Here is a 26,217-nt window from a genome sequence, read left to right as displayed (position 1 = left end):
GCATTGCATGTGGTACGTTTTTCTTTCTGGAGGCGGGGCGGGAACATATTCAGAGCTTATGAAGGTGTTATATTTATGTCGTTGTTCTAGAATTATTTGTATTAACTTAGTACTGAAACCTCTCCATCTATCCATGAGTAGTGCTTCTAATGTTTCGTGTAAGGGACCTGGATCGGAATGTTGGTTTCTGTATTTCGTGAGGAGGTGCTGAATCATGTATACACCTGCTAATTTCTGTTCGTCTGGGGAAAGGTTCAGAAACGTCTGTGCTAAGGTATCATCATTATATATGTCTGGATTTTCGGCCCATAAGATGGCTGACCGGGCTAGTTCTTGTTCATCCATCGAATTGAGTACATGGTACCCCATTCTTTCTCGTAGTCTTTTATCAGTCTCCTGGAACCGATGTTCAGAAGAATTCGGGTTTGTTAAAGCAGAGAGAAAAACTCTCTTGTTTTCCGGACGGATGCCCTTCCTAAGGTAAGTTCCCTTACCTACATATGCTATAGTATCTGTAGCTCTTTCTGGTTCTTCAAGTTCTTCTTCCTCCTCGGAGGAAGCTTGTTCTTTCCCTTTTTGGTGTACTGCTATCACTGCTTTTCTAATTTTCTTGTACATACTGGCTATGCAAGCCCCCTTGTCATGTTTTCCTTCAGCTATATTTTGACCCCACTTGTTCAGTGCATCTAATTCACTCTGATCTGTTCCAGGCCTGTCTCGTTCTCTTATTAGACAATTTATGAAAAATCGTAGTATCTGTGCTTGAACGTCAACTTTCTGTTTCTCCATGGCATCCTTGATACTGTCAGGGTCTTTCCCTGTCTGAACAAACTCATATATTCTATCTAGACGGTCCTTCATTCCTACATAGCATAGCAAGATATCAGTAGCAGATCTTAACCGTAGTGATGCCAATATCATTAGATCGTCTTTTCCGGGTACTGGATCATATCTACAAACTGAAATGTTTTCTTTTAATGCGTCCAGGCGGGGTGACCTGAACTTGAGAGGACTCTGCGTATCCCTGAGATTGAATCTGTGTGTTAATGGCGGGGTCCGAAGACCCGCGGTCGCACCTCCTGAAGCGGATGCTTGGGCATTATCTCCCTGTGGAGTCTGTATCTGAACTTGAATTTGTCGTTTAGTAGGATCAGGTAGACTTTGTTTCGGTAGGTCAATTTTGGGTGCGGGAAGTGGCGGGGCTGGCGGAGCGGGGGAGGTCTGTCGCGGTACCGGCGGAACATGATCTGGGGGCGGAGTGCCACCCCCGTCCCTGTCAGTAGGCAAGGCACGAACAGGCAGATTGGCGTAAGCTGGTACTACATCCTCTAGATAAGAATTTAGGAATATGTCTTTAGTAGTCTTATGCATCACTTTAGTTGGAACTAATGGTGGCGGTAGGTTTTTCGGTATTTCTGATAGGGCCTCAGGTGTACCCTCGGCCGCGAGATACATACCGTTTACGAGATTGTTTCGGGCACGGTCTATTTGTTCTGTTTTTACTCGGATCCCTTCAGTAACTAATTCGTTTTCTTGGGCTTTTTCTGATTCTTTAAGTCTGTCTTCTCTACGGAGTGCTTTCTCAGCACGCTTATGTGATTCCTTACGCCAAAATTCTATGGCGTCTTTCTGGGATTGTCTAGCTTTCTTTTTCCATAATGCTTCTTCTACCTTCATGATGCACTCGGCATCCCATGTTCCGGTAGCGGGCCATCTGTGTCTTTCGTCTAGATGTTTAGTATAGTCGGCCCATAAGTCTAGATACAATATGGCATTTATGCCATGTTTCTGATACATAAAGTTACCTGGAGTGTCCCTAGGGGGAATAGGAATTTCTTCCTCCAGTATCCCTTTCCTAGTTCCTATCTGCTTCAACTTGTTGAAAAACGGCATTTTGCTTACTTATTACTGAATGCTCAATCCTTACTACTTAATACTGGATACAGCTAGTTTTACAAGAAACACAATAATGCACATAAAAACAGTCACATTCATACCACAACATTAATCACATGAAAAGACATTTGAGACATAGATGACTACCCCCTATACTGGATGTACTGCTAAACAGTACAGATACACTGGTGTAACAGTGCAGAATTTCAGAAATTCAGAATACTAGATATACTGCTAAACAGTACAGATACACTGCCTAAAAACAGTGCAGACCGGACTTGTGTACCCAAACCCGTCTAGATACGTCCCAGCAATGGTACTCACCGGGAAGCACGGAAACAGAAGGCCTCGGAAAACTCGACTGGACTCGACTCGACACTTCGGAAAACTTCGGAAAACTTCGGAAACCTCGGAAAACTGGTGGGCCTCTTGACACCTCGGACCTTGCTTCTTTCGGCTAGGCTCTGGTCGGGATCCTCCGCACTCCTCACCGCCTCGTCTGGGCACTGATCGCAGTCTTCGTCACCTCCGTGGGTCAGAGGGAGATGCAGGAAATCCTGCCGGTACGCGTAGGTTCCATCTAACTGATGGCAGGGGACATAGCTTGCAACGCACCAACCGGCGCGTGAGGTGGGGGAGGGGTCCCTATTCGGGCGCCAAAATGACTTAAATAATTAATTTACTCTCTTAATTTCTATGCAGGTAAGTACTTAATCAATAATAACTCAAATCGGAAAGAAAGAACCAGAGTCCGTGGTGTTAGAGTTCTTAGGGGTTTTATTCCTTAAAAAGGAATGGTCAGGACCATAATATCATGTTCTTCCCACCGCAGGGGTGGAAGAAGGGATAGAGCGCGCTACATTTTATTGACAGTACATAGCTTATATACTTAATTCATGTCATAGGAAACAGTGCAGGAGGCGTAACAGCTGAGAGAAGACAAGATAACAGTATACACGTGTTACTAGTACGTAATCAAAAGGCGTGAACTAGGCGTGAACTGGAGGTGTGTGCTAGAAACGTCACAGATGGGTGTCACAAAGGGGTGGTACTAACAGAAATGTTGCAATGTCAGCAGAAATCGGAAGCTTGGATGCGCGCGCAGCTGCATGACGTGTGATTGACGTGAAGCTGGAGGGTGCAGGGGACTTGACATTTACACTGTCGGAAAGAGACAGAAGTCTGGCATGTCAGATCAACTTGTACTTCTATCATATCTGATATCTGATGTTTAGGAACCATATTATCTGGACGGAAAGGTCTCTAGGGCAGAAGCTATTCTATGCTAACTGTGGATGTGTGTATAAGCGCCTAAGTGTCTGCATGAGAAGCGTGGAGGCACGGGGCCTTCCATGGAAGCATGGTAACAGAAGCTATGAATTACTTGCACTGAGACAGGTCGGCCCTTTGGCTCTGCAGCTGGGGAGGATGTTTACTGAAGCTAGTAGGCAGGAATGCATTCTCGAGGAGCGGAACAGATAACTCGAAGGTTATAGTCAGTCTTGGCAGGCAGCAGGCTGAGCTGAGCGCGAGGGGCCGCGCTGGAAGTAAGTCAGAGTTCACGGGTACAGAGGCAGCCTGGGCAGAGGCTGTCAGAGTCAGAAGCCAGAAAAGAGGCTCGATGGCAGAAATTCAGGGCCTACTTTGCCAAAGCAGGAAAACATGTAAAGTACACTACAAAAAGACGGTGGCATAGCATACTTAGGAACGGACCATTTAATCCATTCAGGGTGGATCTGAAAGAGGACATGTTAACGTTGGACGCAAATGTATTTGCGTCTTCATAGCTGACACAGGAGGGAAGTTACATGCACTTTAAGCTGGTACAAGGAGTCGGTGGGGTACGCGCTAGGGAACACAACTTGACCATAAAATTTATATTTCCTCAACTTCACGCCTGCAAGGATTGCAAAATGGGGTGGGAATACAGGAATTAACTGTCCCAGATGCAATGCGCTGGAAGCAGACAGTGTACATATTTTCGCAACATGTCCCCAATTACAAACACTGATTAATGAGATTGAGGGGTTTTTGGCAAAATCATTGGGCATTGTGATATCTCTTACACCAGCCTGGATTATGTTAGATGTGACTGAACGGGAGCAGGATCAGTATGCCGAATTTCTGTTTGTAATAATGGCTGTCTACAGACTGACAATAGCTAGGGCTTGGTTAGATAAAAATCCTCCGAAATTGCAATGCTGGTTGGCAAATACTCTGTATGCATATAATATAGAGGAAAAAATTTATGCTCGAAAAGGGAGGAGTGGAAGACGACTGGGGAGAAGAATTTGGGAGCCACTATGTAAATGGAAAGAGTTGCAAAGAAAGGACAATTAGGTGTGGGGTTGGGAAGATGTTGTATCCACTGTTATTTTTTGTATCAGACTTCCCTGTATATGTTTTTTTTTTTTTAAATAAGGTGTTAAATTCAATTGGTTGAAAGTATTATTGGTATGGTAGTACTCAAGGATGGAATTTAAATATTATAATTTAAAAAGTATTGTAATTGATAAATTGTATTATGTGTAAGGCTCAATGTGCTCTGTTTTGGTGAAGAAAAATAAAAAAAAAATGTAAATAAAAAAAAAGATATTAAGAATAAGAGGGTTATGGTCAGACATTAAGCGAGGTGCAATATCAAGTGTACAGTTATTAGTAATTGAAGATGAAACAAAAAAGTAATCTAGTCTAACTAGTGATTGGTGCGGTGCCGAAAAGAACGAGTAGCCGGGTTGGGTGGTGTTTAAGCTGGCCCAGATATCGCTCAGTCCATGGTTATGAGCAAGGTTGAAAAGGGCCTGGAAGACCGAGGCTTCCTACCTTTGTATCTCCATTTCTTGCCAGCCTCCCAACTACCAGGTAAATGAACGTTAAGATCCCCACATAGAATGATGGGAGTGGGCCAGTGTGCTAATTCGCCTGAAACCGAGTTAAAAACCCCTGGATCATTAGCATTACTTCCATATATGGAACAGAGAGTGAAGGAAAAATTGTTAGGAAGCTGAAACTCAGTGATGACCCATCTACCAAGTGAGTCTGATTTGGACCAGGGAGTGTTAATAGGGAGCATTCTGTCCATCAAAATTCCGTCCCCTTTAGTTTTGGCACCCTGTGTAGTGGCCCAGACTGATTTAAACCCTAGTGTATCTAGCAAGTGTTTTTGTGAGCCTTCGATATGGGTTTCTTGTAAGCAGTTGATGTTTCCCCCAAGGGACCGTAGTCCTTGGGCCACATTTTGTCTTTTTGGGAGTTTGTTCAGCCCACAGATTTTACCAGAAACTATTCGTTGTGAATCTTACTAGTCATCTAAGATAGTGAAAAAAAAATTGTGTTGGTAAGTGCCCATGTGTATGAGTTTAGACAAAGTGCCCTTAGAGCTTCTGCGCCCAAGTTGTTTATTAAAATACCCATCCCACCCACCCCACCCTGCCCCCGTCCCCCCCACCCCACCCACCCCATCTTTGAGCAATCAGGAAAAGCCTGAATGATGGAAGTCAGAGCATGAGCCCCGGCTGTCAACCACGCAATAGAATATTCAATTAGATCCTAAAATCGGCTAGTGGCCCTGTTGGATAAGAAGACAGCCTCAAAAAGAAAAACCGACATAGTTAAAGTTAACTAGAGTCTCAAAGTTTCAAAGCCTCGGTTGTCTCATGAGAAAACAGGGGGGGATAACCATATGTGCAAAGAAATAGAGAAAAATTTGCATATATATCCAATCAGTGATAAGTTAAATCCCCCAAATAAAGACAATAGCAAAATCAATAGCAAAATCCTAGAAGAAAAAAGAGAAGAAAATCTGCCATGTTTCAGCCATTGACCCATCATTAGACCATCTGCTTCCTTGGTTAGCGGCTGTTCTTCTTATTTTTCACCTCTTCCAGGTATTCGCCAGCTTTTATCTCGGAGAGAAAGACCTTGGTAGCCCTGTTGAAGATTACTTTGAGCCTTGCAGGATTCAATAGATAAACTTCAGCACCCTGTTGCTGGAAGGGAGAAATCAGCTGCCTCAAACGCCATCTCCGTTCTTCTGTCTGGTGGCAAAAATCTAGCTTGCCGAAGAACGTGATTCTGTTGGCACCTTTCTTGGTGTTAGGACGGGCCTGATCGTATATTAGCTGCCAGAGAAAAAAGTTTCCAAGGTACACCAGAAACACTCTTGGATGTCCTCCCGTTGCGCTACTGCTGCTGTGTTGCCGTTTCTGGTGGAATGGGAAACAGTGCGCCCTCTGCACCTCTCGGTCCCAATCCCAGCCCTGGTGTTCCAGAAAGGAGTCCTGTAGCAGTTTGATGATGAAGCGTCTGGGGTGCCCCCCCCTCTTTCACCCCGGGATACAGAGCAGGCAGAGGTTGTTCCTGCATTGTCTATTTTCCTGGTCCTCCATCTTGGCTATTAGGTCTACAAGGCAGGCGGTGTTGGACTCGATCTGTTGTTTAGAAGCACCAGCTTCGGTTTCAAGGTGCTCGGTTTGAGCTTCCACCATACTGACCCGGTCGTTGAGGTCGTACACGTTTTATTCAGCCGTCTTAGGCCGCCCTGCAATTTCCTGGCCGCATTTTTGGCAGTGCGATTGTCAGCCCGCACCTCCTCCTGGAATTCTTTGATGGAGGCTAATATAGAGGCTAGGGAGGGTTCAGTAGTGTCTGCCTGCAGGCTTTTTGAGCTACCCCACTGCGTTAAGTTGGCATCGTCCTCTTCCAGTGGATAAGACAATTGGGAGTCAGAGTAATCCCACTTCAACTGACTGCGCCGTTTACTCTTACTTTTGGGTTTCTTGGAGCGCAAGTGTTATTGCCAGAAGTATTGCAGAAGGCTTCACTGTTTCCTTCGCTGGTGTCGTCTTCGGTCCCCCCCTCACCTGATGAGCTGGGCGTGCTATCTGAGACTGAGTAAAAATGTTCGGGCCCTGTCTCAGGGGTCCAAGGATTCTGTGTGCCAAGGGGAACCACTAGACACTGAATGATATCCTTTGTACCTGCCATTTCAGTGAGAGGAATGCCAAGGCTGCCGTTGATGGGTTTTTTGTTAGGATCTGGTTGTTGAGTGACGGGTAGCGACTGGGTAGACGTGCCTTGAAGTGCCGTGTTCTCAAAGTCCCCATTAGTTTGATCATTATCAGGTGCGTGGGGAGAGTGTCTTGAGTAGCAACAGGTTCAGGTTCAGGTAGTGCGGTAGAGAGGTCATTAAGGCTCATGTTGTTGCTAGTTTCAATACTAGTAGATAGAGTTTCCCTAACATTAACTGTCACAAGGTCTTCCACCATGGGGCCCTCCTGCTGCGAGCTTGGTCTATGAGTAAAGGAGGTTTCCCAGCGATAATTTTAAGGTTGGAGCTAGCGTTGGAAGACTGTCTCTTAGCTCCCATAAACATTTTAGCCAGGGGGGGTTGAGTGCAGCCCTGGATCTTTTCTGTCCTTACTATCTCTACTGACTCTCCCCCCCTGTTTTACCCAAGTTCAGTTTTTTGCTGACACTAACCTCTTGCTTTAAGCTGGCAGTTCCTTCATTCACGGCAGGGTCCTTGTTGTCTGAAGGCGTCTTTGGTTTACCCCCTTTCGTAGTCCTCGAGCACTCATGCCTGGACTAGATCCGGAGGCTGAAGTGAGGATTAGCGATGAGGTAACAGGAGGGCTGGGGGCCAAAGGGACCAGAGGATGATGCGGGAATGCCAAAATCACAGCCGCAGTTGCCAGCAGAAAGGTCCAGACCTGTGGATCCAGCGAGGTCAGAGCCGAGTGTAGAGAAGCTTTGTGGATAGCCTCGCGTCCATTTACTCGTTCTGAAAAGGGTCGGAGAAAGCTGTGGCCCCAAGGAAGCAGGATTAAGATGAAATAAAAGAGAGCCTTGCGTAATGCCTTGTTGTCAATAGCAAGCCCAGATTGTGTTGGAGGAGAATCGTGGCCCCACGGGAATGTCTGCAGCGTTCTCCTCAGTCTCAGCATCCGATGCGTTCTGTATGTTCGGTAGACTGGCATCTCTCTGTGGTGCAGGGCAGCTAGCCGATCATGCACACGTCTTGCGTGAGCAGCCGAGCAGCGCGAGCACTCACGCTGACTCCATCTTGCGAGAGAGTATTTCTTAAAGAACTCTACAGGTCATAGGTTAGGGACTGGAGTTTTTCCATTATTCATGGAAGCAATAATCTCCTGTATTTCCTCAGACGAGTTTGGAGCACCGAGTTCCTGCCTCTCCATCGGATCTAATGTGTTTGTTATCAAATCAGCTGTTGTTGGCCAGGATGGAGATGTGGTGCATGGAGATGTCTATCGTACACCTCAAAGGCATTCGCAATTCAGCTGCCATCCTAAACCAACTCCCTGTTGCCACTGAGGATAAGGGGAATTATTTTAGCCTCAAGCTCTTGAGTCATCAGTCAGAACAACAGTTTGCCTGCTTTATCCCCCATCTCATAGATCTTGTGCTGAGTGGCTACCCACAAGAGCCTAGCCATGTTCAACTGGCACTGGGAGAGCACCGCTAAAGCTGCTGTCAGTTGTCTAGGTGGCGAGTTATCTTGAGATAGGATAGTCAGATACTTGAGTTAAAATATTTCTGCCTTAAGAGTATCAATCTCATTGCCTCTATCAATCTTTCCTCCAGTAATTAGAGCCTTATTCCAACAGTGAACAATTATCATGACAGGCTTCCCAAACCGTCTTCACTAATGCAATGGAGCCAAGAATATTATCACAGTAAGAGTCGCCTCCTTTCTGCGCTTAATGGAAAAATCATCATCGATAAGCCACCAACTATCAAATCGTCAACCCACTGTGTGCCCGTGAGCCGGTCCCTCAGGTTTAACTCCAACAGGGTATGAGCTGACAACTAATTGGGAGCCCGTTCACACACAAACCCCTGCCAAATCTGTAACCAGCATGCAAAAGAAATGTAATCATGAGAACGAAGAGTGAGTGTGTAAGAAAATGCGCACTATCATTCGTCTCGGTGTCACTTTCTTCAAATGTCAGGTACACCCAATTAGCTTGCCCAAGTTGCTAAACTAGTCCTAACAAGTGTCCTAATCGGGACACGTCAAGCTCAGAAACCATCACTGCATTAGAGTCTCCTTCAAGTATCGTTCTGCCTGCAGGAGCCTGCACCAGAGAAGTAGTGAGGGACCTGGGAGAGATCTCTGTCAAAGAGGGGGTGGTTTATACTTGCAATAGACCAGGAGTCCCTCTCAAGGGAGCTTGTTATCATTATATATCGACCCAGTGGGTCTATGTGCACAGCGGATCGGAGCAGCTGGAACAATTTCTGGAGGACGATGGGGACTCCCCCATGCCTGGTGTACCCAGATTGAAAAACTTGGTGTAGTTATAGCAACTATGTAAGTTGGAGTTATTAGCCAGTAGGTGAATCTCCTGTATCAAGAGAACATCTGGTACCAACTCTTTGAAATAGTTAAGAATCATCTCCTCTTAAACTTGTTGTTGAGTCCTTGAGAGGATGTGGCGCTGTCAATCTAGGCAAGTGTGGGTCATAGTGGGTTAGTGTACTATGAAGCAGAGGAGGAAACACATGAATGGGCAGTGTGAGCCAATGTAACAGAGACAACAAAAACATCCCAACAAACAACCCCCCACACTTCAGGAACTGAAGTATCTGTTACCCTTTATCCTAAAACCCATTAACTAGTCCATTTAATTGCAATGCAGTAGTTACTCCATGAGCCAAGGGACTGAAGGAAGACCCACCTCGAGGCTCAACTGTAGTGTTAACAAAGTTAAAAAACTTCAAGGAACATAACCAGTAGAGTGCCATCCAATAAACTTAGACTGCTTCCGGGGAGGGTGTCTGCCCCTCATACTTTCTACATCAGGCCCGGCATCTAGGGTCCCCACAGAAGAGAGGTTGTCACCGGGCCTGGTAAATCTACAGTGATCAGTGGTGGTCCATGAGGGTGGCTACCTCAATTCCCCGAGGCACTTCATTCTAGTTCTGGACCAAACCTAAGGTCCCAGTCCTACCACCTTCTTAAGCTAAAAATCACCATCTCGATCTGTTTCAACTCTTCCAGAAGCTGTCTTGACCCATCCCCTGTGTATCCATGCCTGCCCTTGAGTGGAAGACCCATCTGCCGTGAGTTGGACCCTGGGCCGGCCAGTGCTACCTTTGTTGTGTCACCAGCACTCCCTGTTCCACCCAGCTCCAGGCCTCCTTTCATTGTCAAAGACATTTGTCTTCCCCTAATAGATAGTGCTAAGCCTAGCTACGTTAGGAACATACATTTGATTTGCTCTTCACTTCCAAAAAAAAATTCTCTGCTGCTGCACTAATGCAGTGTGCTCCAGAACATTCTAAAAAGACCATCTGCTGGATGCAAGATGCTTTGAAAGTAGCATCTCAATCTAAATTCTTATATAGTCCTATGATTAGAAGTTGAGAAAGGACGCCTGGTGCCGATTGTAAGGTGAGGGCCTGGTGCACATTTTCTATCACAAAGGAGGATAAAAGTTTTTGATCCTGGATGCAGGATGTAAACCATTTTAAAAAGTCTTGCTTTGTGTGATGCCCTTCCACCTGTTAATGGATCCTACCAAGTGCAATTTATTGCAATTGGATCTGTCTTCAGTTTCTTCAGTTCAGCTTTCCAGGTGTGGCGTTTTCACTATGTTTAGTTTGAGGGATTGCTGGTCATCCTCGGCCAAGGAGGCCCCGGTCCCCATCTCTGTCATTTGGGCAGCCACTTCGTGCAAGTCTTGACAAAGAAGAGATACCTCCACTCCAACACCATCTATTCTCTCCTCAAGGGCTTCACTGAAGTCATGGATGGCCTGGAAAATTGCAGCTGAAGTTGAGTACTGATCAACTTGTTTCTGTGGCTCTATTCGGTGTCCCTAGGTCTAATTCATTTGAGGTCCATCCACCAAATTTGCATAGTGATCAACCATACTTTAAGCGGGCACCACTGTCCCTCCACTCCTCACCATGATGCTTGAGCAGGTACATTCACCAGGAGTGATATCTTCTGGGATTTTTTTAATCTTAGCTGGACTCCATATAACCAGACCCCTGAGTCTGACCTGTGCACAAGGGTAGCTAGTCATGCTATCCCTCCAGGGTGCATTCATTTAATTGCGATTTTGACCTCAGTGGCCCTGATTACCCGATAATCTGGCATGGCCTTCTCCCTCTTGCACTCGTTCATCAAGGTCCCTTCTTCCCTTATCCGGTGCGGTCCCTCACAGACTGCAGTCCATAGAATGTCTCACCACTGTGGCTGAGGGGAGTCTGGGGAAAGGGTGGCCGAGATAGATAAATCAAGCTGTCTGCCCCCGTTGTGGCCTCCCGGGTGAATGGTCCGCTGCTCTTCTCCTGTGCAGGTGGATCTGGGGAGTAGAGAAAGTTCCCCACAGATGCCAAGCCAGATGCCCAGGACTCAGGGGCTAGACCCCCACTGCCCCATTGTAGGTTAATGTCTGCCCAGGTCAGTACATGTGCCACCCACTGCACTCTAGACCAGTGATCAGTGTCTCGCCCTCATATTCTACAAACACCCCCTTGCAGGCCTCTGCAGCTTTCTGAGCCTTGTAGTCTCCAGGACCAGAAGGCTCTTCAGAGTCCCACCCACTCCAAATACCACCGACTTTCGCTGGGGAAAGGGGAGGGGTTGGCCGTTGAGAGGCAAAGCTGCAATAAGGAGGCGTCTCTTCGGCCTCGGATCCAACAACATCGACCAGAACCACTGCTCCCCAAAGGGCGTAAGCATCTAACCATTTATGCTAGGGACTGAGCTCCTTCAGTAGTCATAGTGCCACCCTTCACATAATTGTACACATAGATTGTATCCTTATGAGAGTCCCAGGAAAGAGGAAAAAACACCAAGTATGAAAACCTCTTTGCCAATCTTATAGTTCTGGATTTGAAGGTGAAGATGAATGTGGAAGTTAAGAGCAAGGTACCTTGCTCTCAAAGAAATCAGGAAGAGGACAAAACTAGCCAAGAATATCCAGATGTAAATTCAGAGATAATTACAAATGCAAAAAGCAAACATCAGGGACACATGCTGTATTAAAGGTATGAAGAGCATGATCAAATAGAGATGACTCCTTAGATGTGATTTGAACAGGAACTGGCAGCAAATGGAACGTCTCTGCTGGAGTGCCACTCAACCGAAAATGTATTCATACAGAGCTAACCCACAGATCTGGATAAAGAGTCACAAATGCATTCCTAAAAGTATGTTTTTTTTCGCCAGGACCGCCCACTTTTTGACAGGGTACAGTAAATAGCTGTGGTGTACAATCCTGCTCACAATGTGTATCCAAGCTCTGCCCACAGTTTAGCAGGTGTATCTATTTTGCTGTGTTTAACAATCCTACTTAAAGTGTGACAGGTGAATTCGTATATTTGTAATACACTGCCAACCCACTGTGTATCCAATTTATTCACACATCTGTAACCCCCAGCCCAGTGCACAGTATGACAGGGAAATGGATGCAGCGTTTTGTCCAGCCATGCACAGTGTGACAGTTGTGTTCAAGCAGATGTGACCCTGAGCATTGCCAGAGTGGCACAGATGTATTATGCATCTGAGATAGCCAGCATTGCTGATACGCGTGGGCACACAGCTGTGGCAGCCTCTCCTGCCCACAGTAAGGCAGAGTACATTGTATTGTTGTGCTTCTCCACACCTGATCAAATGTGACCAGTTCATTCATGCAACTGTGTCCCAGAGTCCTACCTGCAGGGGTGTGTTAGCATTGAATTAGGCCACACACTTTCACCGTTGCCACTAATATTTGATGTATCTGCTCAGCACTGGCCCTTTCTCAATGGCCTTTTGATACTTTGCCTTTTGACAAAGTGTTTTTCCTAATGAAAATAGAAAAGCTGTATCTAGAGCACACTGCTTGATAGCAAAACTGGCACATATGATCTCTAGATCTGCCCAAAATCAGTAAGATGGCCACCTAGTATCATCATCATCTGCACCACCCAGTATCACCTCACAGCCTATTCAGTAACAGCCAGAAAGCCACTCAAAACCAGCTACAAGACCACAACAAATAAATCTGAGTTACTCAATACCATTGTAAGAATCAATTTATTCTAGCTCAATAATCAATCAATAAAGAATTACTCAATACCAGGCTCATTATCACCAAATTCAGTTGCACAGCCACTCTGAAGCAGTTCAATGAACATACAACACAGAGCCCATGGCCCTAATACCAATTTAAGGATCACACAATCACTGTCTGAAGAGATCCCTCAGCTTATCTGCATGGTTGCTTAATTCATGCTTGAGTGTTCTTCAAGGCCAGACTAACTTCCACTCATCACCAGATTGATGGTCACTTCAGTCCCACACGAGAGTCACTAATGGGAGCTCAAGTGCTGATCAAACCAGCTCTAGAGCAGTTACTGCAAGTTCAAGAGTAACTTATCAGCAGAATAAGTCAGCGTATTGAATGTTTGCTGCTGGCAAATGCAATGATATAAAAGTCACAAGTTCTAATGCCAGCCAAGCAGACTCAATTTTTCATCCTTCGATGGTCAATAAATTGGGTAACATCTGTTAATTAGAGCATATCAAACCAGTAGAAGTTTAGAATAAAATTTTATATAATATAGCCTTATAGCTCGCCGTAGCGGGCTATACCGGCTATTAAAGGCCCGCTGCATCGTTAAAGGCCCGAGCCGAAGGCAAGGGACTTTAACGAAACAGCGGGACTTTAATAGCCGGTATAGCCCTGCTACGAAGGGCTATAAGACTATTAGAACATTCTGCCACTAGAGGGCAGAATGTTCTAACAAATTAAACAAACGGTTCTCAAAGCTCGAGGGGATATAAATCCCCTCGAACTTCGAGAAGCCTTTGTAGAACATTGGACTGTTGCTCTGCGGGACTTTACCGGCCCGTAGAAGCAGGGTGCAGTCCATTGTCTGCAATGGAGCTCCCAACATTCCAATGTTCTAATATAGGTTATTATGATTACCCTCTCTAAGGACACTGGGGGGAAGATTTATCAAGTGATTTCATTGTCCTTGCATCACGCACAGTGTTGTACGGACAACACAATCCATAAGTCAGATTTATCAAGCAACACAAGACCATCTTGCGTGGTCCTGCGTTGCATGGCAAATCTGGAGTAACACAAGTCAGCGGAAATCACTGCCTTGTGTTACTGCCCCCTGGAAAGTTTTGCCAGGGGTGGAGCATGGGTGTCCCGCGGATCCACCAATGGATTTTGGCACATTTCCATATATACCAACACTGGTAAACCTGGGAAAGAATCTAAATGCTCTGCCTTCCTTCCCAGGTAAGGTGCTACAAGGGGAAGGGGAAATTTCTTTATTTCTCCTCTTGGAGAAGCGTGGCTCAATGGTTAGAGCAGCAGACCCTGATGCAGAGGTCTTGCCCGGGACCAGGGTTCAAATCCCACCTCGGCGGCTCTTGGACTCAATCTCCCCAGAAATGATAATTCACGCCTCAGTGCCTATTCTAATCATGGGTCCCACTCTGCGACTCTGGGCAATAACTTGCTTAATCTCCACAACAGCCCCCGCAGAGCTTGGATGCCTGGCTTCACCTTGGGGGTGCCCAGGAGTGGACATCTCACAGAAAAGCCAGGAAGGGTTCCACAGCGGTATGAATACAGCACTACGAGACCTCTGGGCAGAAGGCGATATATAAATACAAAACACATTTACATTTACGTTTTCCTCTTAAGTGTGCTGCATTCTGTAGCATACGTACGAAGAGGAAAACGCATCAGAGGATTATTTTTGTGCAACAAGGTTTCCCTTCCTGCATAAAAACAATCCTGCCTGCAGCTCAGGCACCCTTGCACCGTGGCACAAGGATGCCTGCATAAGCACCAGGCATTCAGAAGTTGCCAGCGCAGGCAAAGCATGAATGTGGCACAACATGATAGATATGGTGCATTCCTGCCCTCTCCCTTTCACACTGCACAGGAAGGTGTTTTGCTGCGTTTCATGAGGAAATGATAAATATAGGCCTTTATGGCCACTTAACACCAGCAACAGGGCCATCCAGCACCAACCCCAAAGGCTCTTAATTCTGCCAGAGTTCCAGCTCCAGAGATACTTATTCAGCAGCTCTCAATGTCAGCTATATTCAATACCAGCTCCAGTGGCACTTTAAAGATCAAGTGCTACTCTATACAGACTGAAGAGGCAGTCAATACAAGCTCCTTGGCCCCTCAATATCAGCCACAAGACCACTGAGTGCTAGCTTCAGAGACAATCAATAAAGATCTATGGCCAGTTAATACAACCTGATGTGTGTGTCAATACCAGCTTAAGGGACACACAGTGGCTACTCCTGAAACACTCTATTCCAGTTTCAGTGACACACAATAATTGCTGTTGGAGCAATCGATTCAGCTCCAGAGGCGCTTAGTGCCAGCTGTAGGACCACTCAAAACCAACTCCAGGGACACTCAATGAAGCTCCAGGGCCACTCATTATGACTGCATGTGCCCGTCAATACCAACTTCAAAACTCCCTAATACCAGCTCTGGTGAAACACAATGCCAGGTCCAGGACCTCTCAACACAGCTCCAGAGATACAGAATGCCTGCAGGGTGACCACTCAGTACTAGTTTTAGGGACAATCAATAAAGTTCCAGGGCCACTGAATAGGACCTCAAGTGGCTCTCAAAATCAGATCTAGTGACACAGCTCCAACTGTAGGACCCCTCACTAAGAGTTGAAGGCTACTCAATGGAGCCTCAAGTGTTTGTCAATACGAGCACCAGAGCCACTCACACCAGCAACCATCAACACCAGATCAGATTTACCACTACTCAATCCCGACTCTAAAGAGACTTAATAAAACTCCAGGGCACTTGATGCAATTTCAAGTCTTTGTTCATGTCATCTCTATAACTGCTTAACCGCATCAGCGCGGCGCGAATTTTCGCGCTGTGCTGAACGTTCTTAAGAGCGGGCGTGGTCATGACGGAACGGTTCCGTCATGAGCACAGCCCAACCGACTCTCATGACGGAACCGCTCCGTCATGAGCGTCGAAGGGGTTAACACCAACTCCAAAAGAACAATTCTTCAACATCCAACCGCAAACAGACTAAACACCAGCCCTATGGCCACTCATTGCCAGCTCCATATGCGCTGATTAGCAGCTTCAGGCGAAGTCAGCATCAACCCAAGAGATGCTCCGCACCTTCTCCAGGATCGACAATAAGAATCTACATCTATGATATTCAGCATCATTGTAAACAATGCTGAATCATGCTACTAGGCTCCCAAGGATTAGCAGGTCTTGATGCTTTAGCTAGGTTTGCACTATACATTTCCCACAGATAGATAGACATATTCATGCTCTCAGCAATCAGTGTACTTCAGTGCCAGCTCCAAGGGCACCGAGGGGCATATTTACAGAGAATTGGCTTAAGGCAGAACCACAAGACATTTTGCTGCTCTGCCCTACGCCAATTCAAAAGGGCAGGAATACACCGTATTTACAAGATGTAGTGCATTCCTGTCCTTTCAGTCAGTGCAGGCGCAACATTAGCAGCTGCGCACCAACACATGCACCCTTGCACCTGGTGCAAGGGTGTCTGTGTTGTTGGCATGATTGTTATTGTGTAGGAAGGGATACCTTCCTGCACAAAAACTATCGTTGGAGGCATTTTCCTCTCTCTGTGCGTGCTGCAGAATGCAGCACAGATGCACAGTGGAAATAACATTATATCTCCTCATTGCGCCAACCCTGGAGAGATGCGCGGTTTTTATGCATTCCCAGAATCATATCATATTGTAAATCTGGGAATGTGCCAATACCTATGGGCCTTGCGTGGGATCACCCACGGCAATGCCCATCGTATGCCTCCACGACACAGACTTGCGCAGTGTGGCCTCACTCCATATCTACAAGGCCATGAAAAGCAACACGAAGTGGCTCTATGTGGCCTTGGAAATATGGCTGAGCCGGAACACCACAAAAAGTGGCGCTCCAGCGGCACACAGGGCTTGTAAATAAGCCCCCTAGTAGCATCCGCAGAGTCAAACTAAGCCAGCACTGGGAATAATCAGGAGCAGCCATGGGAATGCGATATCCCAGTTGCATCACCAATCTGTGTGAGGTCCATTGCTGCTCAATAGACGTCCTGTGCTGCTTAATTCCAGCACCTTAACTGTTGGGCAGGTCAGGGGTCAGCTGAGCTCACATACTCCTCACCACAAGCTGCATTCAGCCCACCAGCAGTTCACTCACTAGTTTGACACCGCATCTGATGTCAGGTTGAGGCAATTTGTCATTGAGCAGTAATAAGTGGATTTTACTCAATGTGATGCAAGAGTTATTCCAAGGAGACCCTAGAGCAGTCTGGTGAAGCCCACTTCACTGTTAGCCCCAGGACACTCGAAGCAAGCTCCAGAGAGACACAAGTCATGTCCCACGGCCATTTTGTTTCAGCCACTCATTGTTAGGGCTAGTGATACTCCAAGGCTATAGCATGTCTGTCTTGCAAGCCACAGGATATATCAAGGTCTGACCCAGGGCCGCTTGATTTCACTCCAGGCTGCGTAATGCAAGTTTAATGGTCCACCAATAATTGTTTCAGAGCAGCTCAGCGCATGGCCCAGGTTCACTTAATGTTATGTTATGTTATGTTAAAAGTTTGTTAAAGCGCGACAGCTGCCCCATCATCAAGGCTACTCAGGACAGGCCTCAGGACAACATAGTGCTACACTCAGGATCACAAAGAATATAGCACCGTAGCACTATATTCACATCAACCTTAATAGAAGATAACAGAAGAGAAGTCCTAAAAACTACTGCTGAACCACAGCTGCAGAGCATAGGTCACTTCTGGAACTGTCCACTGACCCAAACCTTCCCACCTTCAGTGCAGCTCGAAGCCAGTTCAGAAATCAGATCCCAGAACCCTCTCAGCCCCCAGACATTGAGCCAAGGGCCAGGGCAGTCATCCCTGGTCCCTCTCACTGTCAATGTAATGGTCCTGTGAAGGCAGCTGCCATCAGCTCGCCTCCCTCGTAGATTTACACCTGCAGAGAGCACCCTTTCAGCCTGACTGCTTTAACTTCCTGTCACCAACACTCCACTCTACATTCTCTCTAAAATGCATGTACTTACAGCAGGTAGAGTCTGCACTGTCCACTCCCTGCATCCATTAAGGTGTTTTAGTGTCAACTCAGAATCCATTGTCATTACATGCAGCCTTTGTCTGCTGATTGGCATCTCTCTCTCTGAGAAACCGTGCTCTGCAGCCACTCCACACCCTCGCCAATTCCATCTAAATTACTCCCTTTTCTACCGATTCAATGATAGATGGATCTTCTGACAAGGCCCGGATGAACAGGCACAGCTCCTGCTTCGAGGGCTTCTTGCTAATGCTTTTACACGGAGATGTTTTAAGGCTTGACAAAGTGGGCAATTGCCCAGGGCTCCCTCCTTCCGGGGCACCAATGGGAAAATTAACTTTCTGTCTCTGTCTCCTCTGTCTATTTCTGTATGTCAACCTCTCTCCTCTCTGCCTGCGTCTGCCTCTGTGCCCAATAGAATCTAAAGGATTTGGGGGGGGGGGCACGTGTTTAGGCCTAGTTCAACTGTTTTTGATTTACCCCCATTTTGAATTTATTTTTTTAGCATCGTGCAAGATTGAAGTAGCCGAAAACGCATAATAAAATTCAAAGTTTTTCTGAACAGGGGCTCAAAAAAATGTCATGCCCAAGGCCTCAAAAATACTTCAGACAAACACTGGTCCTCATTTATGAGGATGTGCGTCACTTTTACGCCGCCGGTGCGTCACTTTTTGTGACGCACCAGTGGCGTAAAAAATGCGCCTTGTTGTGCCATATTTACAAAGTGACGCATCTAGGTAGATGCGTCACTTTGTAAACCCCTGCGCCACATTATACCTGCGCCAGGTATAATGTATGCAAGGGGGGCGTATTGACGCAAGGAAGGGTCGTAGAAGTGACGCAGTGAAATCTATGAGATTTCACTGCGTCACTTTTAGGACGCCGTTGCGTCAAAATCTTGCGCCTGCCTCACAGCAGGCGTAAGACTGACGCAGGCCCTTTCAGGTGGGGCTTGCCCCAAGTGAAAGGACGCATTCCTGGAGTTGCGTCACTTTTGCGCTTACAGATACGTCAGAAATACTGACATATCTGTAACTCCTTGCGACATGATGCGTCATACATTAAATATGAGGCATCAGGGATGTCGCAAGGAGTGTGCACTGAGAAGTGACGCATCGCTGCTTTCACGCAGCGATGAGTCATTTCTCAAAAATGAGGCCCACTGTTCTATAGTCTCATAAACAGGTCGCATCCATCCGCAGCAGAGCCAGATTTCCGTAAGAAAGGGGCAGTTAAGCTAACGTTATTTTGTGTCATTTGTGTAGCGCACAAGCTGAGATTTGTATGAGTTTGCTGTGGTGTCTGAGTGTTGTCTTCTCAAATCTGAGATGTCCTTCAGGGAGTAAATTACAAAAAACAATTTGATGGACAGAATGTAGATCAATGTCTTTTACATTCACCCCAGTACAAGGATCTGGGCCTAAATCCATCGTTTTTTGCACTCCACACCACCCTGGGTCAGATAATGGCTTTATGCAAATCAGCTCTGACCCTGTGCCCCATGGGAACAGTCCAGTCCGAACTACAACAGCCATATCTTTCTTGTTGTTTTTGCAATTGCCGCCCTAAGTGCGCTGGGGATGCCCAGACGTGGGTCCCAGGCACTCCACACCACTTGGAGTCAAGCTAGCTGGGCTGATGAGAGGTGTTACCTCGAAACCGGTCCGGTCCTCGGATGCTTGATTCCGTTCTGGGAAGGACATGGCTTTTGTAGTTCGGACTGGACTGTTCCCATGGGGCAACAGGGTCAGAGCTGATTTGCATATCGCCATTGTCTAACCCAGGGTGGTGTGGAGTGCAAAAAAACGATGGATTTGGGCCCAGATCTTTTGACTGGGGGAGTGTGTGACATTGATCCACATTCAGTCCATCACTTGTTGTTTTTGCAATTGCCGCCCTAAGTGCGCTGGGGATGCCCAGACGTGGGTCCCAGGCCCTCCACACCACTTGGAGTCAAGCTAGCCGGGCTGATGAGAGGTGTTACCTCGAAACCGGTCCGGTCCTCGGATGCTTGATTCCGTTCTGGGAAGGACATGGCTTTTGTAGTTCGGACTGGACTGTTCCCATGGGGCAACAGGGTCAGAGCTGATTTGCATATCGCCATTGTCTAACCCAGGGTGGTGTGGAGTGCAAAAAAACGATGGATTTGGGCCCAGATCTTTTGACTGGGGGAGTGTGTGACATTGATCCACATTCAGTCCATCCCTTGTTGTTTTTGCAATTGCCACCCTAAGTGCGCTGGGGATGCCCAGACGTGGGTCCCAGGCACTCCACACCACTTGGAGTCAAGCTAGCCGGGCTGATGAGAGGTGTTACCTCGAAACCGGTCCGGTCCTCGGATGCTTGATTCCGTTCTGGGAAGGACATGGCTTTTGTAGTTCGGACTGGACTGTTCCCATGGGGCAACAGGGTCAGAGCTGATTTGCATATCGCCATTGTCTAACCCAGGGTGGTGTGGAGTGCAAAAAAACGATGGATTTGGGCCCAGATCTTTTGACTGGGGGAGTGTGTGACATTGATCCACATTCAGTCCATCACTTGTTGTTTTTGCAATTGCCGCCCTAAGTGCGCTGGGGATGCCCAGACGTGGGTCCCAGGCACTCCACACCACTTGGAGTCAAGCTAGCCGGGCTGATGAGAGGTGTTACCTCGAAACCGGTCCGGTCCTCGGATGCTTGATTCCGTTCTGGGAAGGACACGGCTTTTGTAGTTCGGACTGGACTGTTCCCATGGGGCAACAGGGTCAGAGCTGATTTGCATATCGCCATTGTCTAACCCAGGGTGGTGTGGAGTGCAAAAAAACGATGGATTTGAGCCCAGATCTTTTGACTGGGGGAGTGTGTGACATTGATCCACATTCAGTCCATCACTTGTTGTTTTTGCAATTGCCGCCCTAAGTGCGCTGGGGATGCCCAGACGTGGGTCCCAGGCACTCCACACCACTTGGAGTCAAGCTAGCCGGGCTGATGAGAGGTGTTACCTCGAAACCGGTCCGGACCTCGGATGCTTGATTCCGTTCTGGGAAGGACATGGCTTTTGTAGTTCGGACTGGACTGTTCCCATGGGGCAACAGGGTCAGAGCTGATTTGCATATCGCCATTGTCTAACCCAGGGTGGTGTGGAGTGCAAAAAAACGATGGATTTGGGCCCAGATCTTTTGACTGGGGGAGTGTGTGACATTGATCCACATTCAGTCCATCACTTGTTGTTTTTGCAATTGCCGCCCTAAGTGCGCTGGGGATGCCCAGACGTGGGTCCCAGGCACTCCACACCACTTGGAGTCAAGCTAGCTGGGCTGATGAGAGGTGTTACCTCGAAACCGGTCCGGTCCTCGGATGCTTGATTCCGTTCTGGGAAGGACATGGCTTTTGTAGTTCGGACTGGACTGTTCCCATGGGGCAACAGGGTCAGAGCTGATTTGCATATCGCCATTGTCTAACCCAGGGTGGTGTGGAGTGCAAAAAAACGATGGATTTGGGCCCAGATCTTTTGACTGGGGGAGTGTGTGACATTGATACACATTCAGTCCATCACTTGTTGTTTTTGTCCTTCAGGGAGTAGCTCTTTACCAAACTATTCTGGGAATTGTGTTCTTTTGTGTGGCAGTTTCTTGTTGAGCGAGCTGTGGGTGTGTAGATGTTGTTGTCTGGTGGACTTTTATGCTCTTTGTGCTGCCATTAGTGATAACACAGGCCTGGTGCTGCTGGCTGTGTGTCATCCTAGAGGTGTGGTGGTGTATGTGAGTTGCGCGGGCAGATGCGCTCTGTTGGATGTTCATGTGTGGTGTATCTTGGTGGCAAATTCTGTTGGGAGCAATGTAATAGTTGATTATACCGCATATTGGTGTTTATTGGATGTGCTGTCTAATGCTAGTTTTATTTGATTGTATACTCCCAAAATGAAACAGCAAACCAAATATGTACACCTCCATGTACCTGTGATGCACGCCCTCGCGAAACAATCCCCCACAAAGAGTCCGAGATATGAGTATTGAACTCAAACGGTGTGCATCACCACCTCTACCACTGTTTCCAAAGAGCAGTCACCAAGACTAATGTTAATTTTCACACAAATGTGGAATGCACCACCAATTTCTCAAAATAATTATGTTCATCCACTGTTGGTATCACAAAGATTTTTTCTTTATTCTTCTTGTTCAATACAAAACAGCCAAACAGCTGACACGTTTCGTCCAGCTTGTGTGGACTTCATCAGAGCTTAATGAGAAAATGTAGCTGGTGTTGCTCGCTGTGTGGGATCTTAGAGGTGTGGTGGTGTATGTGAGTTGCTCTGGCTGAATCACTCTGTTGGATGTTCATATGTGGTGCATCTTGGTGGCAAATTCTGTTGGGAGCAATTAATAGTTGGTTATACGGCATATTGGTGTTTGTTGGATGTGCCGTCTAATGCTAGTTTTATTTGATTGTGTCTATGTCGTTTCATATTAGAAAGTATTTTCATTTCGCCTTTTAGATTAATGCACATAGCACAAGCCTAGCCAGATGGGAAAAATAGAAGTCAGATGCATAATGCAAGTCTGCAACAATTTTGAAGTGTCATATTTGCAAGACATCTTGTACAGATTATAGATCAGATTTAGCAAAGTTTCATGCAATGTAATGCAGCGACACCTTGCTGCATGGAAGGGATAGTGCAGGAATGCACCATATTGTAGTGGGCTGGTCCCACGTGTTCAGGTGACAAAGTAGACATAGCTGAGTTGAGTTTCTTGAAGTTTATTAACACCTTCCATGCTTATGACGAGCTCATGATGTGAGCTGAGCTCGTCATAACTGCTGCGGCCGGCCCACATGCGGCTAATTCCCCGTCTGTCCTGGGGTTCTATAGAAGTGGGCAGAGTTGTGACGAGCCCAGCTCGTCATGAGCACAGCTCCACTGTGCAGCATGACGAGCTGGGCTCGTCACGACCACTGTGCCACTGCGCGTGCCCCCCCCCCCCCCCGCACCGCAGGGGAATTAGCCCTGTGGCAAAGAGGTTAAGTCCATAAGTAGAGTAGATACAGAGCCCCACCAGGAGAAGCCTCCTAGCTGCTCAGCCCATCTTCCAACTGACCACACACACCAGGCACCCAAGCATTCCACTCACACTAACATTCTACACAGAACATTCACACTTGCTGAGCAGCTAGGTACAGGTTGAAAGGGAACATACTAACATGACCTGAGGATACTACATATCCTCTCCCTTTTACACTGAAAATTAAATGTACCCAAACTAAAATAAAAACAACCATAGAAAGAAATGTACAAATTATGTAAATAATCCATAAACTCAGGGATGCATGATACAACACATCATGAAAAATGTGAAAACGGAAGCACGAGAAGGAAAGAAGAATGAAAGAATAGAAATACACTAACACCGTCCTCCTCCTTTAATATTGAATGAAAAGTGTAAATAAAGTGAGAAAAACTAGCATGCAACAAGTGAGCAAGACACAAGAGTAAAGGGAGAAACCGTACCCCAAGACTCACACAGTGGGTGAACAGCACCAAAAGAAGTACTCCTCAAGTAAGGATAACGTGGCGAAGAGAAAAACACCACCCCTCATGAGAGGGACACTGATCCACAACAGAAGCAGTATAGCTCATAGTGTTGTATGGGACTGACACCCAAGTAAAGCAGATCATGTTGCATGGGACTGACACCCAAGAACTTGTGCAGCAAAAGCAGCACAGTGTGGCAGACGCACACGTTACGTTGAGGTGAAGCACAGGGTGACTTACACACACTACATGATGACGTAAAAACACATGGTGAGGCACAGGGCGGCTTACACTCTGGACACAACATGAGGATAAACGTGTAAATGGGACTAACACCCAAAACACACATCCAAAATAAAGGACGTACTTCAAACCCAGTGTAAAGGATGACGTAACCAAGATATGTCCAACAACATTGAGTGTAACAGCTAGTGTCACATGGGACTAACTAACACCCATAAGAACGATGTAGATGGGACTGACACCCACTACAAAAACATGGGACTAGTACCCTTACGAACGAGGTAGATGTGACTGAGACCCACTACAGAAACATGGGACTTGTACCCATAAGAACAACAATGTGATATGCTGACAGCATGCAAAGGTAAACCATCACGTAAAACTTGAATGCTGTGCTGTGAATATCACCACATAGTTTGAGAAATACGCACATAGAGCATTGACAGAATAGTGGCTAGTAGTATTTTGTGAGAAAACTCATTGAAACAACTTGCAGTCAATTGTTATAGTCACCGCTATCATGGAAGCTTTCTGATGGTTGACAAAATTTTGAGGTGGAAATAGTCCTTGTTTCAGCGGCAGGACCATCGTGGCAAACTTCAACAACCAGCTGCAAAACAGCTCAGACCCTTGTCTTGCCCGATAGTTCAACAACATAGAAAAGAGTCACTTCTCTACAGAGAAAACAAAAGAGTTGAAGTACACCACAAGCCGAACAACTCCTTCGATGCAGACTCCCAATTCAACGATGACAGAACGAAAAAAAACAACAACAAAAAAACTTCAAGTAACTTTATTAAAAAACAACAAAGAATGTGGTTGGCAGAAAACCTTCCATGAATCTGTAAGCCACAGAACACTAAGTGGATACGCTGGTGCTTCCAAACAAAAGATGGCCGCTCGCTCCTGACGTTGTGCCCAATGGCTCTGGGCACGTTCCTGCATCAAAACAACCCTCAGCAGAGTTCCGGATTGCCACAGTAATGAAGACCTTGTGGGAAAGTCTCTGCGCAAACTAAACAATGCATGTAAGAGTGCGCGCGACTCGTGCCACAGGTTTTAAACCAAATACAGCGGTTTAACTGACCATAAACCAGGAAGGGCCACACATGTAATTTTTTTAAATAAAAAAATAGATACAATTCTCTCATCAAAAATCTCGCTCCACTGCCAATATCAGGTTATAACTTGAAACAAAGGTCAACAGAGCGAGAACAGGGCGTACTCAATAGATTAAGTTGTGTGAACACACATTTCACAGCACAGGGTGTGAATACTTGTGCTGTCCCCAGACTTATCTCCATAAACTCCCAAAACAATGAATGAAACAATATGTTCCTCACTGTAAAGGTCTAGCTCTCACCATTGCCACGATGACCAATAGAATAAATCATAAACTGTAACTTTTTCATCCAGTTGGCTCCCAATTACGGCAGGCAAAAAATACCAGGCAATTTACTTGTCACAAACAGCTGACTGACATTTGAAAAGGCGTTGTTTACTGTGAACAGGCAAAGGTTGAACTCCTCAAGTCCTGAGCTTACACGGAGGCGAAATAATTTGAAAATGTCACAAAAGAAAGGCAAGCAAACCTTTAGAGCATGTACACAGTCACAGATGATGAACTTGCAGAAAGACATCCTTACGCAAAACAGCAATATCACATTCTGCACTGGAGGTGGAAACTCAGGAAACCACAGAAACTACTTAAGGCACTGTAGACGTTTCTTGTGGCGTAGGTTCTTCTGCAAGGTGTAAGCAGGCTTGAAAGAGTATTTATCAGTTTTGTAGACACAAAGATGGAGGCACAGCACGCCTGAGCTGGGGCTGTCCGGTGTATTGGACACTAGTGGGGCTAAAAGGCGTGCTTGTCCAGGTTCCTTTGTCTTAAGTTTGTTGTACTTTGTTCCACGTTCCTTACTTGGTACTTCTTTAAACTTCAGCTTAACTCTTCTTACTTGGCACGTTGAGTTGAAGAAAAATCCCATCAAGATCGTCGCCAAAAATGTAGTGGGCTGGTCCCACGTGTTCAGAGGACAAAGTAGACATACCCGAGTTGAGTTTCTTGAAGTTTATTAAGTCCATAAGTAGAGTAGATACAGAGCCCCACCAGGAGCAGCCTCCTAGCTGCTCAGCCCATCTCCTAACTGACCAGACACCAGGCACCCAAGCATTCCACTCACACTAACATTCTACACGGAACACTCACACTTGCTGAGCAGCTAGGTACAGGATGAAAGGGAACATATTAATAGGACCTGAGGATACTACACATATTTAACATAATACAGCGCAGTCCTGTCTCACCTTGCACTGGCGCACAATGTGCTGCCTTGTGCCAACACAGGCACCCTTACCCCATAGCGAAAGGGTGCCTGTGTTTAAGCAGGATTGTTTTTTGTACAGGAAGGGACCCCTTCCAGCACAAAAACAATTCTTTGAGTCATTTTCCTTTTTTTACGAGTGCTGCA

The sequence above is a fragment of the Lissotriton vulgaris genome, chromosome 11 (genome assembly GCF_964263255.1).
Source record: "Lissotriton vulgaris chromosome 11, aLisVul1.2, whole genome shotgun sequence".
In the NCBI taxonomy this organism is placed as follows: domain Eukaryota; kingdom Metazoa; phylum Chordata; class Amphibia; order Caudata; family Salamandridae; genus Lissotriton; species Lissotriton vulgaris.
Note: the sequence above shows the minus strand (reverse complement) of the source record.